General features: G+C 48.1%; 1 long non-coding RNA gene across 3 annotated transcripts; it reads left to right on the forward strand.

Annotated features, from left to right (window-relative positions):
* The first annotated feature begins 4,773 nt into the window (after positions 1-4,773).
* Positions 4,774-7,125, forward strand: LOC125532254. 3 transcript variants are annotated; one of them, XR_007293930.1, is made up of 5 exons: positions 4,774-5,559; positions 5,644-5,860; positions 5,941-6,221; positions 6,303-6,363; positions 6,664-7,125. It is a non-coding gene; the product is annotated as an uncharacterized LOC125532254 (long non-coding RNA). The 3 variants fall into 3 exon arrangements; XR_007293929.1 differs by having other exon boundaries at positions 4,776-5,559; positions 6,758-7,125; XR_007293928.1 differs by having other exon boundaries at positions 4,782-5,559; positions 6,303-7,125.
* Positions 7,126-19,443: the final 12,318 nt, after the last annotated feature.

Below are 19,443 nucleotides of genomic sequence, written 5' to 3' on the forward strand. Positions count from 1 at the left end.
ACAATTCTGAGAGCGTATCCCATTTTGGTTGCCCGAATTAGGAAGCACTTTGCAAGGCGTATGATTTTCATGAGGATATGCTTGTCACCTTGGATCTTGGTGATTCTGACATCGACGAAGAGAATATGGACATTTGGGTCCTTGTTGATACGCTTCTAATTCTACCACTATGTGAGTTTCTCAAACATATTTACTAAGTAATTTATATTGTTTATTTCAAAATAGTTGACAATATATTTCCAATGATAGCATATTTTCACTTTTCAAAAAATGTAAGGAAGATGGTAGACAGAACCTACTACACCGATGGCGCGGAATTAACTTATCAGGAGAAAGATCATCTTATCTCATTTATTATTGATGTTGAGAATTACAATATCAATTATCAAACTCCAGCACATTATGGTCAATACGTGTCACTAGTGCACGTGCTGACCTACGGTAACATCCATTGAGATGGCATGGTAAGATTTTTTTTGCTATTACGATATATGTGCATCTTTTGCATATATTCTTATAAACCTAAACTACAATGCTAACTATGATGTTATTATTATGTTTTTCAACAGAAAATCCCGAAGGATTGTGTGCCTGATCTGATGTTTCTGAAAGGTCAGCTTGATGTTATTAGCTTATGTCCATATCTTCCTAGGCTTAACAACTGTTCATACCAGATTTCTAAAACCGATCAAAACATGACAATCAAAGAATGAAAAAAATGTATGAACAATCATAGGGAGCTACTTGGAAGCAACATTGTGCGAAGCGCAATAATTGGAGACAGGATAGTCTCCATTCTCCATAATGGAGAGTCAGGGCCTATCTTGTTTTATGCTATTTTACCTTAGAGATGGTAGTAGGTCCTATGAGAGAGGAGTATGTCGTAGGTACAATGTGTTATCATGTGCTACAATATGTTAGAGTTGATAAGGAGGAGGAGGAGGGGTTGTGATTATGACTAGTGACCAACTTGTTATATGATGTATCGTGGACGAAAATGATGACCAAGTTATTATGATGATGCATGATGCTAAGTCGTTATATGAGCATGATGAGTTATTATATATATCAGTGGGTGAAATGAACGTGGATTAGATTCAAGTGGAGGCAACATGTGGTGCACATCGAAAGTACTACTAATCCACGTTCATATATATGACAACACTGTTATGATCATGGTACTAGAATAGCTATTCTAATCACGATCAGTCTCCACTACTATTAAACAATCGAACAAGAATTTTCTTACGTGTACCGCGGAATTAGTCTCACAACACCGCACGAACCAATCTATACCACATGATTAGGTTCATAAGTCTAAATCTATCGATCATCATTGATAAAAAAAATTATGATGTGCACGTAGCAATTTCGGATGACTGACCGTACTCCACCAGAGAGGTTGCGCCCGTTGCGATCCCGCGTCTCCTACAATCACAAAAGGCAATGATCCTGATGCTAAAATTACGCAAGTGATTTCCTTCTATGCATCACTAGTCGAATGCCCGTGCGTTGCCACGGGAGATATCAAAAAATAATGATGTAACCAATCAAATCATTGCACTATTCAATGTTTGATGTGCTTACTTTGGGTATAAGATAATCTGATCGGTTTGGTTATAGCAAATACATTATTTATTTAGGCGTATCATAGAAGTTCTATGATCGCTAAGTTTTATGAATAAGTTTTTTATGATGACTTTTAAAGACTAAAATTGAATCAGAAACTTAAGTGTCAACTCTATTACTTTTACAATTCATTTCCTTGTCCGCGTCACACCATTTTAATTGCGTCGCAGACAAAAGATTTATTGAAGCAATCTGTTACCTGGTGTAATTGGCAGTGAAGATCATTAGGATTCCATGTACAGTCTAGGTACATCGGCCAACGCCATAAAGATTAGAGGCACGTGCATGCCACAGGAAAGAAAAGTTAATGACTAAATTTGGCACTTTATTTGAAACAAAATATTTAGATATTAAATGGCGCCAATAAATAGTACTCCCTCCTTTCTAATACTACTTATCTGATTTTCATCTCACAACTTTAATAATTATTATCACTTATTGTATGTCTACAAAATTAGTATAAACATATATGAAATAAAATTGTTTTGCATGAAAAATAAGACAATACAATTTATAAATGTCCAATGCATGTACTTTTGTATATAGAAATGACCAAAGTCGCACAAGCAAAGTCAGGGACATTATATTTCATGGAGGGAGTACCTAAATCAAAAGTCTGCTTCATGTTTTGCTTAAAGGTATATGTCATCCCCTTGAAACATGAATAATGACTTTTGACCAACAGAACCATATACCAAATCTTTCATATGCTTGGTTACAATTTACAAAATATAACAATAACACACCATCCCTTAAAAAAACAATGGCACACCAAGATAGATGGTTTCTCCTTTACAATAGCAAATATAAGTAGAAGGTAAAGAAGCCTTATATTACAGCGTCATGAATACTTACGCCAGTGTGAAGCTGTCCATCTAATGGCTACACAACTCTTTGATCTGGTTCACTAAATTGGGAAATCAAGAAGTTGAATTTTCTTTTCAGTTGATCCCAAAATATTTGCACAAATCCATCAGTTAATTAGTGAAACCTGACCCTGATCATCATACCTTGAAGGCTAGGAGTAATTAAAGGGAAGTACTTAAGGAATGTTAAAATCCTAATATGAAAGCTTAAGAGCGTAGCAACATATCTACAATAAGTAGCATTGACGGTCCAATATGAAAGCTCAGTAGCATATCTTATCTGTTTTGTTGCACTTGTGAAAGATTAGAAAACCGTATTTAAATTATAATGATAAACTCATGTATAACTACATTATGAATGTTGGCACTTATGTAAGAGTACTAAGAGTCAAACTCATTCAATATGTTTGAAAAAAATGGAATGAGAAATTTGAAACGTGAGATCATAGATGATGAATCCGCAACAAGTGCCCTCTCCATTTTTACGAAGCTCAACAATATGGAATGGGGCAACCTCAAAATCTGCAAAAGATTGCTAAACAAATATTAGAATCATTAGTGTAAATGAACATATAAAATGTGTGATAATGTAGCTAGCTGTTTTATCTCTAGGAAATAAAGACTTTTGATGGCATGAGCATATACATACAGAATGTAATACGCATATATCAAGCAAAGAAAGTACGTACTATGATCTTATATTAATATTCCATGATGATATTTTATCATTATCATTAATAAAATAGCCTGTAGAAAAGTATTCTTTCTCTTGGTCAGACCATGCTATACCCATCAGTACTTCCATTGTTAGTGAATAAGCACTAATCATAACATGAAAGTGTAGGAACAAACTTGTTTTGTTGACCAGAAATAAATTACCTTGTTCTTCTTGCTCACCAAAATCTTCCCCTAGATTTTTCATATTTATCTGCATAAGTCATTCTTAGAGCTACGGGATGCATGAGGAAACCGTAGTCAGAGCTAGAGGATACAAAGAGGAAAACTACATGAACACAACGTGTCCTGGGTCCTCTCCTGCCACCCTGGCTACTGCTGCCCTACACTCGTGCGCACGCCGCTCCGCAGATGTCCCAAGCATCGACCACGTGCCCCAGCCGCGCCCTCCGCTAGCCCCACGAGCAGCTGGCAGCCGTCACCGTCGCCCTCGGCTGCGATTCTGCGAAGCCGAGACGAGCGGTCTTGCCCTGGCCATCATCTTTTGGGACTCTGATTTTTTGTACGCACAGGCACAGAGGATGTTCCAGATATATGGGTTGATACTTCTGTTGTGCTTTTGCCTATCATTATTACTCTTACACACACATAGCCACATGTGCTTTCAATCTTATGGACACCAACTTGTGTTCTAATTTGACCATGTAGGTGTCCAAACGTGAATAATAATGCAAAAGAAAAATAGGTTGAGGAACAGAGGATTGCGTGCCTGCAGCTTGAAGAGCGACTTGGGGGCGTCCTGGCAGTCGGGGCGAGTGGGGCTAGATCAATGAGTATATCCGCATCGTTGTAGCAGGATGCTAAGAACATCATCCCTCCTGTTCATTCCGATCCCTATCGGCCAAATTGAAGAAGATCGATCCAAACGACGATGATTGGGACGTCATACCAGATGAGGGTTGATCACCAGGCAGAGACGGATCATGATCGAGATGCTCTGATTCATCTCCTCATTAATCTGTGTGATGTGTGTTCCAGAGAGAGAGAGATTACCACAACGCAACATGGATAGACATAGAAGAATTAGACCATCGTTTTGCTCTCTTTCTCAGGCCACGACTACTCCGTTGTTCCCTGGCCACTCATGCTCTCTAGAGACATGGGAAGCGGCTGGCGCTGTGTGAGGGCGACGGAGGGTGCCGGTGGATCGTGTATTGGCGGTTGACTCTGCCCTGCCGGGGCTCGCAAACTTCATTGGCCACATCGACTGACCCCGTTCGCAAGGCGGAAGAGCAAAGGTGACCGCCCGAAGGAAGGAGGAAACAGGGGTGTGGTGTGGGCGTGTGACTGCAGATGGAGAAGGGGAACCAGCGGCGGAGCAGACGGAGGCCGTTCGTGAGAGGAAGTGAAAGAGGAGGGTCGTGGGGGTGTTGAGCGGGCGCCTTAGGGATCGTGGGAGCGTTTTCTTTTTCTTTTTCTTTTTATCTTACCTGAAAAGTGGGAATCATAGGGGGTGGGAGGCTGGTTGGTTGTGAACGTGGATTCTTTCCTAGCGATCTTTTAGGTGCGGGATCTCTCGAGGGGAGGAGCGAAAGAGGAGGGATCGAAGGAGGTCGAACCATCACGACGTTCGATCCCCTTTAATAGTAGAGATGTCCTGCCTCCTGCCGCTTCTAAACTCAAACACACGCACACGAAGCCTCATCGCGGATCATCTAAAAAATTACAGGCGCTACAATCAGATGCCCCCGCTGCCGTCCTTGGGAACGGCTCGCCGCCCGGCGGTCCTCCACTCGACCACTGCCTTACGCACACCGGCTTCTCCTTACGCGTTGAGTCCGCAACTACCGGGTCGTGCGGGAGAGTGCGGATCACGTGGCTTGAGGCGGTCGGGGATGCGGGGATCCAGGTGTCGGCGGCGGATCTCGCCGGATCCGTTGAAGGCGACGGCGGTGATGGCTTGCGGCGAAGCGAGGCGACACAGAGTAGCCCGGGGAGGACGCGGCGCTTCTGTCGGTGCTGGGAAGATGCGGAGGCGACCGGATCTGGGGCGGCAGCGGCGGTTGCGGTTGCGGTTGCAGAAGACTTCGGTGGCAGTTCTTCTCCAGCATTTCCGACACCAACAAGGCCGCCGGGAGGTCCCGGCTCGCCAACCAGCAACTGGACGGCAAAGCCTGGTGACGCGTGGGCGGAACCTCTTCCCACTGCTCCCGCGGGCGTTCAAGGGCATCAAGCAGATGGAGTTCATCAAGACCTGTATTCTTTTGCCCCCTTTTGTGAAAGGTAAAGAATGTTGCTGGAGACTATACAACATATGTGCTATACAAGCAACCTCCCCAGCCGTGTACCAAGACTTCATCAAGACCACGACCGAGATTTGAAGAAACAGGTATGTATGTTCTGAATAAGTTGTCTCTGTCAGATGTTGGTATGGTTGCCTTGTTGATCACATTAATACAATTCCCGAATGTAGTGCTGACCTTGATGAAAAAAGGAACATCTGCCCTGAAAACTGCATAGAGGCGGCACTGAAACTATCCCAGGGCTGGGCTACAGTTAAACAGAGCTTCTTGAACTTTACTGAAGGTCGTAGCCCCGTCGAAGGCAATGTCAATGTAGATGCTGATGTCAAAGCCCTTGTTGTCAACCCCTTGCTACAAAAGCTAACGGATTTTCTTTCCAGACTGAAGGTACCGACAAACTTCTCATGGTTGCTCCTTGTGTTTGCCTGTGGTTGCTAACTTGATATTCAATTACCTCATGACTGCAGGCATACCCTTACATGAGCGACAATGATTATTCTGCTTTTTTGCAAACCACGCAAGATTTTTGCAGCGACAGGACCATGACCCCTCAAGAAATTTACAAAAACGTGCCTATTAGTTCTTCTGAAACTGTGTGCTAAGTAATTTTGCAGTGATTTCTCTGAAGAAGATTTGAAATAATGGGGTGTTTGATTCATAATTCCTTCTTCGTAGGTGAAGAGATGTATAAGTAACAGTCAAGTTGTTGGAATAGTTTGTGGATAATTATCTCCCTACAGACCTAAAGGTACATTTTCTCAACAAGAAAACAACATTCAGTTTATTAACTCATGTGTGACGTGATGGTCTCCTTGGTTCCCATTTGTAGGCCTTTCTAAGGGTTAAAGCATATGATAATCACAACTTGGATGGTATCCATATGAAAGAAGGTGCGCATAAGTTTTCTACCCTCCTGCCTTGAATACAAACAGTTCCCAGGTTCTTTGTTTCAGCATTCACCTATGGTAACCAGATGCAAGTATCCATCCTTTTTCTATGAATTACTCCCAAAAATGAAATTTGCAGTCCACAACTTGAGCTATTATTTGTTTATTTTTTTACTGCTTGCTTCCTAGCTATTGATCAGTACATGAATATCGTCATGCTATCATTCAGCAGCCGGATCAGTAAGTTCATATATGTACTATTTTCTGATCAAGTAACTTCATATATGTACTCATCTCTGATAGGTAACATCATTATGCCGCCGCTTGAAGATAAACAAGCATTTACTCTTTATTCAGTTAATAAACTATTGTTTGTTTATTTTTTTCTTGCGCAAAGCTCTACACAGGAGGTGCATTAAAAAACTATATGGTGATGATCCTGAGCATGATGATCTGTTGGTGAGTCAGAATAATTCTTACAGATCGAAGTTAGCACCTATCGATGTGGGTTTAAAAAATATGAAATTATGAGAATAGACAAAAACGCTCATCGTTAAAATTATTTGTGTATTTTTAAGTAGAGTTGTCGAATGTGGTGGTATCCATATGACTGGTGTCGTGGATATAAATTGTCTTCTTAGGATGAGTTAGGTTGTCGAATTTCATACCAGGCTTGAGCTTGATAATGATATTTACTTTTAATGGGCTTTGTAATGTGCTTTCATTGAATTATGTCAGTAGAGATGCACAATGTGGGTACCTCAACTCGCTGTTATTGGGGTAGTAGAATGAGTCCTCGAGTTGCTAAATGTTTTTTTATATATAAGTACTGCATGCCTGATTATTCTTATTGTGATAGGACTAGGGTTCCTACCAGGCCTCCGGCATAGATTGTATGGGCAAGGAGGAGGGGGGCGAGGGCCGGAGCGGGCGCGCCGGCGGACAGGCGCCGTCGCGGCTAGGGTTAGAGGCGGCGGCGGCTAGGGTTCCGGCTCCTCAGGGAGCCGGGCAACAGAAGATTATAATATCTTTATTGCTTCATCTCAACGGTGTCTTACAACTAGTATTTATAACTTTAGCCTAAGATAACTTGCCTAAGATAACTTGTGGGCCAAGCCCCTAATACTAATGCTCAGTGGGCCTCTTCCTAGTATAGACCAAGCTGGTCATAACATCTCTCCCCGCCTACGCAAACAGCTCGTCCTCGAGCTGAAAGTCTGGATAGTGTTGGCGAAAATCCTCACGCTGCTCCCAAGTAGCCTCCTCCTCCGGAAAGCCCGCCCACTGAACGAGGACGAACCAGACGCCACGACGGAGCTGTGCCTGCAACACCTTGGCTGGCTCTGGAAGAATGCGACCATCGGCGGTTGGCGGAAGCGCCGGAGAAGCCGCCGGTGGCTCGCCACGAAAAGGCTTGAGCAGCCCCACATGGAAGACGTCGTGGATGCGAGCGCGTGCTGGAGGCTGAAGACGATAGGCCACCTTCCCAATGCGCTCCAAGATAGGGAAGGGCCCGGCGTAGCGAGGCCCGAGCTTGCGCTTGGCGCGAGGGTCAAGCGACTGCGTAGAGCGGTGGAGAAGGCGCAGCCAGACCCAGTCACCCACCGCGAACTCCGCCTCGCGGTGATGATCATCGTAGTAATGCTTGGCCAGCTGCTGGGCCTGAAGGAGACGCTGACGGACCTCAGCAAGCATCTCGTCGTGGGTGCGGATAAGGTCACCCGCAACCGCTGTCCGAGTCATCTCCGGGTCCACCGGTAGTATAGGCGGGGGTGGTTGACCATAGACCACCTCAAACGGCGTAGCGCGCAGGGCCGAGTGATAGAGGTGTTGTAGCAGTACTCCACCCAAGAGAGCCAGTCCACCCAAGCGCGAGGCCGATCACCTGTCACACAACGCAAATACATGGCAATGACCTTGTTAACCACCTCGGACTGACCGTCTGTCTGAGGATGGAACGCCGTACTCAGGCGGAGCTGGACACCCGCCATCCTGAAGAGGTCGCGCCAGACATGGCCCGTGAACACGGGGTCCCGATCACTGACGATCGAAGCAGGGAACCCGTGTAGACGGACAATGCCGTCGAAGAAGGCCCGGGCCACGAACGCCGCCGTGTACGGATGGCCGAGCGCGATGAAGTGGGCGTACTTGGAGAAGCGGTCGACCATCGTGAGGATGACCGACTTGCCGCCCACCTTGGGGAGGCCCTCGATGAAGTCCATGGAGATATCCGCCCAGACCTGAGACGGCACCTTCAAGGGCTTAAGTAACCCAGCCGGCCGTAGGGTCTCCGTCTTGTTGCGCTGGCATGTCTGACAAGACCGAACCCAGTCGCGAACCAGGGCACGATCGCCAGGGATGTAGAAGTTGGCGCGAAGACGATGGAGGGTTTTCTGCACACCCTCATGACCTGCCGAGTGGGCCAGCTGTAACACCTGGTGACGGAGATCATCATGCGCCGGAACAAAGATCCGGCGCCCATGGAGAAGCAGTCCGTCAGAGAAGCGCCACGGCTCCTCCAGGTCGCCGGTCGTGAGCTGCTGCCGAAGAAGGACGGCGTCGTCGGCCGTCGCAGTTGCGCGGCGGATGTCGGCGAAGAGACCGAACGTCGGCCCGGAGCGGATGCACAGGACCGCCCCGGCGGACTCGTCGACGGAGGCGATGTCGGAGTCGCGACGGGACATCGCGTCGGCCACGATGTTAAGGCGGCCCGGCCGATACTCGACGGAGAAGTCGAAGTCAAAGAGCTTGCTGATCCACTAGTGTTGTGGCACGGTCGACAGCCGTTGGTCCAGCAAGAACTTCAGGTTGTAGTGGTCCGTGCGAATGTGGAAGGACCGTCCCCACAAGTACGGCCGCCAATGACGAACGGCCTGCACAAGGCCAATGAGCTCCCGCTCGTATGCCGCCAGCTTGAGATGGCGAGGAGCGAAAGGCCGGCTGAAGAAGGCGAGGGGTCCATCGCCCTGATGAAGCACGGCGCCGAAACCAGCGCCCGAGGCGTCACAGTCCACCATGAATGGGCGGTCGAAGTCGGGCATCTGGAGGACGGGGCCCGTCGTGAGGGCCCCCTTGAGGGCCTCGAACGCCGTCGTCGCCGCGTCGTCCCAAGTGAAAGCGTCGCGGCGAAGCAACCGCGTGAGGGGCGCCGCGATGAGCCCGAACTCTCGGATAAATTTCCGGTAGTAGCCGGCGAGGCCGAGGAACCCGCAGAGAGCCCGCGGCGAGCGAGGTGTCGGCCATGCGGAGACGGCCGCCACCTTGTCGGCGTCCATAGCCACCCCGTCGTCAGAGATGACATGGCCGAGGTAGGCGACGGTAGGTGTCCCGAACGAGCACTTCGAGCGCTTAAGGTGGAGGTGGTGCGCCCGAAGCTCGTTGAAGACGATGGCGACGTGCTGGAGGTGCTCAGCCCAGGTGGCGCTGTAGATAAGAATGTCATCAAAGAAAACAAGCACAAACCGTCGTAAGTAGGGCCGGAGGACGTCGTTCATCAGGGCCTGGAAAGTCGCTGGGGCGTTGGCGAGGCCGAAGGGCATCACCAAGAACTCGAAGTGGCCATGGTGGGTGCGAAACGCCGTCTTGGCGATGTCGTCTGGATGCATACGCACCTGATGATAGCCTGACCGGAGATCGAGCTTGGTGAAGAAGCGCGCCCCATGGAGCTCATCCAAGAGCTCGTCGACCACCGGTATAGGGAACTTGTCCTTGAGCGTGAGCGCGTTCAGGGCGCAGTAGTCGATGCAGAAACGCCAAGTACCGTCCGACTTGCGGACGAGCAGCACCGGGGCGGTGAAGGGTGACGTGGAGATCCGGATGATGCCCGCGGCGAGCATCAGGGCACACTGGCGCTCCAACTCATCCTTCTGCAGCTGAGGGTAGCGGTAGGGCCGAACCGCCACAGGAGGGGTACCCGGCATGAGGTGGATATGATGGTCGTACACCCGGGCGGGCGGAAGACCCCGTGGCTCGTCGAAGAGGTCGCTGTGTTGCTGCAGAAGGGAATCCAGCAGGGGTTGCTCGGCCTCCGAGGACGCAGCGACCAGCTGGAGATGGGGCATGGCCGGCGCAGCGCCCCCAAGGCCGTCCCACCAGACGCGGCGGCCCAGCCGCCAGAACGTCATCATGAGCGCGTCGAAGTCCCATAAGATGGAACCGAGGGTCCGTAGAAAGTCCACCCCGAGGATGAAGTCGAAGCAGCCGAGGTCGATCCCTGCACATGTAATGGAGAAGTGTTCGCCACCAATGGAGATGGGAACATCACGGACGAGCCCATGACACCGGAGGCGATCGCCGTTCGCCACCGTGATCCGCAGGTGCTCCCCGCCCGTCGTCGGAAGGGCTAGCCGACGCATGGTCGCCTCGGGCAAGAAGTTATGGGTGGAGCCAGTATCCAGTAGGGCCACCAGCCGCTCGCCATGGATCGTCACCGGCAGCAGCATGGTCCGCTCGCCACGGATGCCGGCGAGGGTGTGGAGGGAGACGACGCACGCCGTCGCTGTGGGATCCGTGGGCGCGTCCGCGGCCGCCTTCGGTGATGGTGTCGCGTCGGTCGAGTCGTCCGCCTCGGTGTAGTCGACCGTCTCCAAGTAAAAGAGGCGGGGGCAGACATGGGTCGGCGTGTAGGGCTCATCGCAGTTGAAGCAGAGTCCCTGACGGCGACGCTCCTGCTGCTCCGCCGGTGACAACCGGCGAAAAGTCCGTGTGGTGGCCGGGGGCGTGGTCGTCGCGGCTGGAGGAGGCCGGCCCGGTGCTGGAGGAGTCGGCGCGGGTCGGCTGGGCTGGCGGCCGCCTCGTCCGGGCTGTTGCTGCAGTGCCTGGGCCCGCTGCTCGAAAGCTCGGGCGTAGTACATGGCCGTCTGGAGGTCGGGGGATCCCGGAGCTCGACGTCCACGCGAATATGGTCCGGCAGACCGCGCACAAATAACTCGGCGCGCTGAATCCCGGAGACGCTCAGCGCGTGGCACGCCAGGGCCTGGAAGCGGTCGGCGTAGTCCTGAACAGTGGAGGTGAACTGTAAACGGTCGAGGGCCGCCAGGCGGCTCCCGCGGATAGGAGGCTCGAACCAGACAAGTGTGGGATCGAAAGTATGTCTAGAGGGGGGGTGATTAGACTACTTGACCAAATAAAAGCTTAACCTTTTCCCAATTTTAGTTCTTGGCAGATTTTAGCTATTTTAGGACAAGTCAAGCAATCATCACACAATTCAAGCAAGCATGCAAAGAGTATATTGGCAGCGAAAAGTAAAGCATGCAACTTGCAAGAATATAAAGGGAAGGGTTTGGAGAATTCAAACGCTATTGGAGACATGGATGTTTTTCCCGTGGTTCGGATAGGTGGTGCTATCCTACATCCACGTTGATGGAGACTTCAACCCACGAAGGGTAACGGTTGCGCGAGTCCACACAGGGCTCCACCCAAGGGCAACGGTTGCGCGAGTCCACGAAGGGCTCCACCCACAAAGGGTCCACGAAGAAGCAACCACCCACAAAGGGTCCACGAAGAAGCAACCTTGTCTATCCCGCCATGGCCATCGCCCACGAAGGACTTGCCTCACTAGCGGTAGATCTTCACGAAGTAGGCGATCTCCTTGCCCTTACAAACTCCTTGGTTCAACTCCACAATCTTGTCGGAGGCTCCCAAGTGACACCTAGCCAATCTAGGAGACACCACTCTCCGAGAAGTAACAAATGGTGTGTAGGTAATGAACTCCTTGCTCTTGTGCTTCAAATGATAGTCTCCCCAACACTTAACTCTCTCTCATAGGATTTGGATTTGGTGGAAAGAAGATTTGAGTGAAAAGCAACTTGGGAAGGCTAGAGATCAAGATTCATATGGTAAGAATGGAATGTCTTGGTGTTGTCTATCCCGCCATGGCCATCGCCCACGAAGGACTTGCCTCACTAGCGGTAGATCTTCACGAAGTAGGCGATCTCCTTGCCCTTACAAACTCCTTGGTTCAACTCCACAATCTTGTCGGAGGCTCCCAAGTGACACCTAGCCAATCTAGGAGACACCACTCTCCGAGAAGTAACAAATGGTGTGTAGGTAATGAACTCCTTGCTCTTGTGCTTCAAATGATAGTCTCCCCAACACTCAACTCTCTCTCATAGGATTTGGATTTGGTGGAAAGAAGATTTGAGTGAAAAGCAACTTGGGAAGGCTAGAGATCAAGATTCATATGGTAAGAATGGAATGTCTTGGTGTCAACACATGAGTAGGTGGTTCTCTCTCAGAACATATGAGTTGGAATGGTGTGTGTGTTCTGATGGCTCTCTCACTGAATGAGAAAGAGGTGGAGGGGTATATATAGCCTCCACACAAAATCCAACCGTTACACACAATTTACCAATCTCGGTGGGACCGAATCAGAAAACTCGGTCTGACCGAAATAGTAAACCTAGTGACCGTTAGGAATTTCGGTGGGACTGACATGCAGCTCGGTAGGACCGATTCGGTTAGGGTTTGGGCATAACATAATCTCGGTGAGACCGATTACACAAACTCGGTGAGACCGAATTTGGTAATTAGCTAACCAGAGAGTTGGTCAAGAAAACTCGGTGGGACCGATTTGCTCTTTCGGTGAGACCGAAAAGTTACAAAGGGGAAACACTGAGTTTACATTGCAAACTCGGTGGGACCGATTCACTCTTTCGGTAAGACCGAAAAGTTATGAAAGGGAAACAGAGAGTTTGCAACCCCATCTCGGTGGGACCGAGATCCTTATCGGTAGAACCGAATTGCTAGGGTTTGGCAGTGGCTAATGACAAGTGAAACTCGGTGGCGCCGGATAGGAAGAATCGGTAGGACCGAGTTTGGCTTAGAGTTTAGGTCATATGTGGATATGGGAAAGTAGTTGAGGGTTTTGGAGCATATCACTAAGCACATGAAGCAAGAGGCTCATTAAGCAACACCTCATCCCTCCTTAATAGTATTGGCTTTTCCTATGGACTCAATGTGATCTTGGATCACTAAAATATAAAATGAAGAGTCTTGAGCTTTTAAGCTTGAGCCAATCCATTGTCCTTAGCATTTTGAGGGTTCCACTTTCACATCCATGCCATGCCATGCCAATCATTGAGCTTTCCTGAAATAATTATCTTGGAATAGTATTAGCTCAATGAGCTATATGTTGTTATGAATTACCAAAACCACCTAGGGATAGTTGCACTTTCAACAAGACAGAGCTCCCGGAAGCTCTCCCATGGTGGCATGCCGCCCTCGTCCTGCTCGAGCGCGTAGTACCAGGTCTGCGCGGCGCCGCGGAGATGATAGGATGCGAGCCAGGTATGATCTGAAGCGAGCGTCCGCTGCCCGCGAAAGAACTGCTCGCACTGGTTGAGCCAGTTGAGAGGGTCCTTCGTGCCCTCGTAGGTGGCGAAGTCCAGTTTGGCGAAGCGAGGGGGTGTCGGACCGCCGTGCCCGGGGATGGCTGCAGTCGGCGGCAGCGAGTGTGCCGGGTCGGGGATCTCCGGGGCGTAGGTCGCTGAGCCGGAGGGACGGTCAAACCGGAGGGAGGGCGTCGGGTGCCCCGGCGCCGTGGTATACACCGCGGCCGGCGACGAGCCGGCTACCCACGCGGGAATTGGCGATGGCGATGGCGGAAACTGCACCTGGTGCAGGGGCCGACCCGTGGGCCTGGGCGCGGGTGGTGATGTAGTCGACGATGACGGCGCCTGGAGGAGCTGCGGCGCCGCAGCCAGCGTCGAAGTAGCCGGCGGGGGCGCCTGGAGAAGCTGCTGGGAGGGGTCCCCCAGCGGTGTGGTGGCGGCCGGCCACGCGGGCCAAGGGTTCCCCGTGGTCGGGTAGTGCTGCAGTAGCAGCGGCGGTGGGGGCGGCCCTCCGTAGGGCGACTGGAAGGCCGGGGCGGCCCACGGAAGTGGCGGCGGCCCGTAGGCGGTGGTGGCGGCGCTCGGCGGCGGGGGCTGGTTCCCGGCGAGGTAGAGGCTGATGCCTTTGACCGCCTGGACGAGCTCCCGAAGGGTGCCCGAGACCTCCTCGGGCGAGAGGATGGGAGGCGGCTCTGCCGCGGTGGCAGTCGGCGTTGTCGGGGTGGCCGTCCCGGATGTGAGCGCCGGCATGGACGCGGACGAGGCTGGCGGCAGCGTAGGTGAGGCGGTGGTGTTTGGCAGCGGCGGCGGTGATGGAGGAAGCGACATGATCGAGCTGGTGTCTCTTGATACCAAATTAGTAGGACTAGGGTTCCTACCAGGCCTCCGGCGCAGATTGTATGGGCAAGGAGGAGGGGGACGAGGGCTGGAGCAGGCGTGCCGGCGGACAGGCGCCGTCGCGGCTAGGGTTAGAGGCGGCGGCGGCTAGGGTACCGGCTCCTCAAGGAGCCGAGCAACAGAAGATTATAATATCTTTATTGCTTCATCTCAATGGTGTCTTACAACTAGTATTTATAACTTTAGCCTAAGATAACTTGTCTAAGATAACTTGCCTAAGATAACTTGTGGGCCAAGTCCCTAATACTAATGCCCGGTGGGCCTCTTCCTAGTATAGACCAAGCCGGTCATAACATATTGCTTATTACTTCAGACTTTGTCTGCTAATTGTCTCAGCAAAAAATATATTAAGTGTTCCCTTTATATTTTATTTTTGTAGCCTCTATTATACTCTGCACCCCTACAAGAATGAAATTAGTTCATGTTCTTACATACTTATTTAAAGCATTTATATAAAAGGAATGTGGTAACGCATTTAAATGAGGGGATTATTATGCCTCCAACTTGTACTTACCATGGGTGAGTCAGGATTTAGGAGGCCTAATCTACTTATCCTGCAAAGTCGAGTGAATGAATCACGGGAGATGCTACTGCTACTGGTTGGAACGCTGATGATCGTGTGTGTGTGTGTGCTTGTTGCCGCTGCTTGCATGTGGATGAGTAGTATAGTGCACAGCTGCATGAGCTTGGGATGTATGTGCTTTGATACATTACTTTTTTTCGCTATGGGCTTAATATTCTACTCCATTTTCGAGGGATAAAAATGTTTGAGGCTACTATAGTATATGTGAATATACAATTATTCATTACTTGTTTTCTTACCATCTAATGTGTTTGGCATTTCTTCTTTTAGATTTACATCTCCTCTTTGTGCAGGAGGTACAAGGTCTCACCACATGTTGAAGGCTACTTTCAGTTATTTTATTTTCATTTTCATATTCATTTTTTACTGTATTTTTCTGCCTTACATGGATTTGAGGTGATTGGGTTGTAGGTCATGGGGAGCTTCACCATTATGTATTTTATCTATATTTAATATATCATTGTTGTTGTTACTTTTATTGTTTGATTACACAAAGTCATGGTAACACTGTATCTATAGATTGTGATACATGGAGATGCATTTTGCAAGGTTAATTGTTTACCCTAATTATTGATACTTTGATGGTTCCTAATTTAGTGGTTTACATTGAAGGTGCATAGCATCAACGAAAATATGATTAAGCTTAAGATATAAGGAGAAATAATGGTTATATATGAAAGCTAAATACGCATGATTTGTTGCTTCCGTAAAGGATGGTGTTATGATAATAGATCAAATATGCTCAATGTCTTCACATTTTGTTGGTATATGGATCCAGAGCCAATGACTCATAAGTTGTCTATGTGTGTGTTACTTAAGTGTCATGTTGTCATTCTCATCTTTCATCAATCCTCAGCTAGCAAGGTTGCAGAAGCAGTTCATAGAGGATCCCAAAGGAAAAGGAAAGATGTCAGAAGAGGATTCTGCTGAAAAAGGAAATCGGAAGGTATTATCTTTAAGGAAAATTAATGAACAAAATAAAAGAATGGAAGGAGAGTTCATTCACAGTCAGCAGCAGAGTCAAAGTGGTGATTTAATGGATACAACGTTGTTACCAGATGCAGGTAATAAGGAGACAGATGTTGGGCAAAGCAATTACGTAGAAGGAGGGCAAGTTGAAGCTCTTCAGCATTCAGTACAGCAAAGTGGTGCTCTTGCTGACCCGGAGCATATAGGGGGTGCAAAACAGTCGGGCCCATTATCTCAGCAGTTGCCAGGCTCTCGGTGCACGTCTGCTGAAGAGATGCATATTCAGGGACAGAGATATGAGCCAGATTTGGACCAGCAGACTGCCCAAAATAATCCTCTTCGCCTCGCAGATATTCCTAGTCGGTGCGTTGTCCCTTCATCTCACTTTGTGCAGACTTCCCCTACCTCTGCTATTCAAATGCATTTGGAGGACAAAGTTTCCGGTGTAAATGTCGCTATTTGTCCTTCCCCTTCCCCGGGCGCAGCGCTTTTCCCTTCTCCTACCCGCCATCCCATTCCCTCGCCTACTCGATCCAGTCCCAAACGTACATCCGCCTCACTTTTTGGTATCCCCTCTCCTCCGGCGAAGAAGGCTGCCAGTCAATCAAGCTTACTCGGTGCTCCGCCAGACACGCAAGTTTTCATTGGATAATCTTATCCAGGTGGTGGTGTGGGAGCCGCCCCTGTTCTTAGTGACGGTGTTGCCAGCACTGTGGTAAAGAGTTCAGTCAGAGGAGTTTTTTTGGGGGGCGCTGAGTTTCCTGGATCCACAACATCTCAACGGAGCTACCATCAATCTAGGAATAGCAGATGGGACATTCCTCCGAACGGCGAATCTGGAAGTGTGCGTCCTAATTTCCATGGGTTTCTTCGCAATCGTGCTCGTTCTTCCACTTGGAAGCGCGACAGCGGATCGACTCAACTGGACAGTAGCAATAATGTGTGCACAAGCCGATGCAAAAATTTGGGGAGCATGTCTTTTGAAGCTAGCACTGAACATTTATCAGTTATGGCATTTCGTCAGCACGAAGGAGGAAGCTATGATCCCTCAACCCTGAGCACACCTTCGCCGTCTGTCAGTGAGGGTACAGTTGGATCCCGTCAGGGGGCTTTCTCTCCTCCTGCCATTGATCGCCTCCATCACAAGGGTCTGCATGTTCATGGTAGCATTTGTAGCCCTACAGCTCAAGTCACAATGGAAAATCAAGATGACTCTAGTACACTGGATATCAACAAGAATCAGTCTGGACATAACATGGAGTTGGATGATGATGCAGATAGGAACTTAGCGCAATCCTTTTCTCGGGCAGCGGCGCATGGCCCTAACGCGCCTCGGGCGCCATGAAAGCCATAGCTTGGAATTGCCGAGGTATGGGCCGGGGCCTCGGTAGCGATCGAATGTTGTTCCTAGCAAATCTGATCCGTTCTACGAAAGCTCAGGTAATATTTGTTTCAGAAATCAAATCTTCGAAGGTCCATTCGGTTGATCTTGTTAATAGGTTTGATGTGGCTAACAGTTTTGTTGTTCCTTCTAGAGGTGCTTCAGGAGGGCTCTGGCTTATGTGGAATGATGATCTTAAAATCTCTATTCATAGTTCCTCCTTTCACTTTATCCTAGCCAATGTAGTTCATCTAGCCTCGGGGGTTCACTTTTGTTTGATATGTATATATGGTGATCCTTATCATAGGCAGACTAGTGCCATTTGGAATCAAGTTTCCACTTTTGTGTATGATAACCTCGGAAAACCCATGATCTGTATGGGAGACCTTAATGATATTTTCTATGATACAAATGGCTGTAATGGTAGTGTAAATTATTTTCGTATGTCTGCTTTTCGTTCTATTGTCAAAAACTGTGGTTTCTTTGACATCGGTTTTAGTGGTCCTGCTTACACTTGGCGCAATAGGCAGCACACTGTTAATCATATTTACAGACGTTTGGATCGTTGTCTTATTAATGCTGATTGGTGTGCTCATTACCCCAATACTAAGGTGCTTAATTTACCTATCATCGTTAGTGACCATGCTCCCATACTTATTTCTACTGATGGTAGTTTTGTTAAACCTAAGCAGACTTTCAAATTTGAAAATTGGTGGTTAATGGAGAAGGATTTCAGTAGTTTTGCTAAGTCTGCTTGGAACAATGCTAGAGCAGGCTCTTTTGTTGCAAAAACCTCTTCTTTGGCAGGGGCTTTGAAAACTTGGTGTAGGAAGAAGAAACCTTTTCAGCAAGAGCTTCAGGAACTAGAATCTAGTATCAAGCAGATTCAGGAGCTTCCAATCAATCAGCAAGATCATGCTTTAGAAAATTCGCTTATTCTGAGGTATGAGAAAACTCTCTTTAAACTGAATAGTTTTTATAAGCAAAGAAGTAAGAAGGGATGGGCTACTGATGGTGATCGTAATACGAAATTTTTTCATCAAGCTGTTCTTAAGAGAAGGAAAAGGAATACTATCTGCTCGGTTAAGGATGAAAATAATATTGTGCATTTTAAGCCTAGTCTTATTGCTAATACCTTTGTTAATTATTTCAGATATATCTTCTCTTCCACTCATATCAACTGTGGTAGACCTTTTCTTGCTTCTCAATTACCGGAGGGCTCTTTGGACCCTACTTATTTAATTCCGGATAAAAATGAGGTCTTGCAGATTTTGAAGGACATGAAGTTGAATGCTTCTCCAGGGCCAGATGGTTTTAATGTCGAGTTTTATTTGGCTACTTGGAATTGGATAGGAGACGATGTCACTCAATTGGTAGTCAATTTTTATAGAACAGGTATATTGCCCTCTCACGTGAGTGATACAAACATTGCTCTCATTCCAAAAAAACTTGTTCCTCAGGTTCCTATGGATTATCGTCCCATTAGTCTTTGCAATGTTATTTATAAAATCATTGCCAAATCTTTAGCTAATCGTCTTAAGCCTCATCTTCCAGATTATATTGACCCTGCTCAACAAGCTTTCATTGAAGGTAGAAGAATTAGTGACAATATCATTATTGCTCAAGAGATTTCTCACTCTTTTGCTCTTCGTTCTTGGAATCACCTTGCTTTCATGCTTAAAATTGATCTTGCTAAGGCTTTCGATCATTTAGAATGGAGCTTCATTGTTTCAGCTCTTGCACGTAAAGGATTGCATGCTCATTTCATAAATTTGATTTATGAGTGCATTTCTTCTCCTACTTTTTCTGTGGTCATTAATGGTAGGCCTTCTCATAAATTCAAAAGTTCTAGGGGTATTCGTCAAGGTTGTCCTATGTCCCCTTATTTGTTTGTTATTGCCATTAATGAATTATCTCTTGCT

This window comes from Triticum urartu, unplaced genomic scaffold, assembly GCF_003073215.2.
Source record: "Triticum urartu cultivar G1812 unplaced genomic scaffold, Tu2.1 TuUngrouped_contig_95, whole genome shotgun sequence".
NCBI lineage: Eukaryota > Viridiplantae > Streptophyta > Magnoliopsida > Poales > Poaceae > Triticum > Triticum urartu.